Genomic DNA, 1,160 nt, shown 5'->3' on the forward strand with positions numbered 1-1,160 from the left:
TATGCAAATGAGTTGTTGAAAAAGTTGTTGAAAATGAGTTGTCTATTTTTAAGTTCAGGTAAGCTTCAAATTACTCTAATTTATATTGCATTAATATTATATTGGGTTTATTATTATTATCATTATTATTATTATTATTATTATTATTTATTTCATTGTTGCCTAGTCTAATGATTGTATGGTTTCAGGATATATGTGTTCATGAGTAAGAGAATGTCTCTATTTCAAGGTTTTATTTGTCACAGGACATTGTTGTGAAGCATTAATTTTCCATTGTTATTACTTGTTGGATATTACCTGGTCATATGAAGTACAAGCATTACTTGCATCTCTCTCTCCATTTCTCTTTTTCGGCTGCTCCTGTTAGTGGTTGCTACAGCGGAATTATCTGCAAGTTATTACTTATACCTACAGTTGCCAAATCATAAGTCTTTTCAGTGCTTTCTGACTGATAACCACTAGATGGAACCACTGCATTTAATCTTATAGTATTTCTGGCCATATGCTTCTCTTGGCTTAGTCCTACATAAACTTCTAAACAAAGCCTGGCTCTCGCCACTGTCCTGCAGAGTTTAGCCAACTTGCCTCAACACAGCTGTGCAGGGCTGCAGATCTTTGTGTTAGACTGCCACCTAATGGAGACCTCATCATCAACTAAAGCTAAGTGGAAACAATATTCTTCCTGTTTATGAGGCTGAAGTCACAGTATTTCTCATACGTGCAACTTCCTTCTTTAAAAGACCTGCACAGAAACATTGTTTGCATGTGTTTGTTTGATGCAAGAGCATTTAGGTTGTTTCTTGTCATTTTTTTGTTCTACTGTTTTAATATGTTTTATGTTTTACTATGATAAATCTTTAATTAATTATTTCTTTTGGTGACAATCACTAAAGTGAAGGGCAGATTTATTCTCTCTTAAATATTTTTTTTTATTCTTAATGTTTAGTTTACAGTCTTTTTAATGACATATCAATCAAGTCTTTTTGGAATTGTTTTTGGTTTCAAATCCATTAACTAAATAAAAATTTAACTAAACTTGTGACAACTGTATGATTACTAGGGGTGTAACGATACATGTATTCGTACCGAACCGTCACGGTACGGGCATCTCGGTTCGGTGCATGAGGCCTTATACAGGCAATTCACCCTCACTACAGAAG

The sequence above is a fragment of the Labeo rohita genome, unplaced genomic scaffold, assembly GCF_022985175.1.
Source record: "Labeo rohita strain BAU-BD-2019 unplaced genomic scaffold, IGBB_LRoh.1.0 scaffold_134, whole genome shotgun sequence".
In the NCBI taxonomy this organism is placed as follows: domain Eukaryota; kingdom Metazoa; phylum Chordata; class Actinopteri; order Cypriniformes; family Cyprinidae; genus Labeo; species Labeo rohita.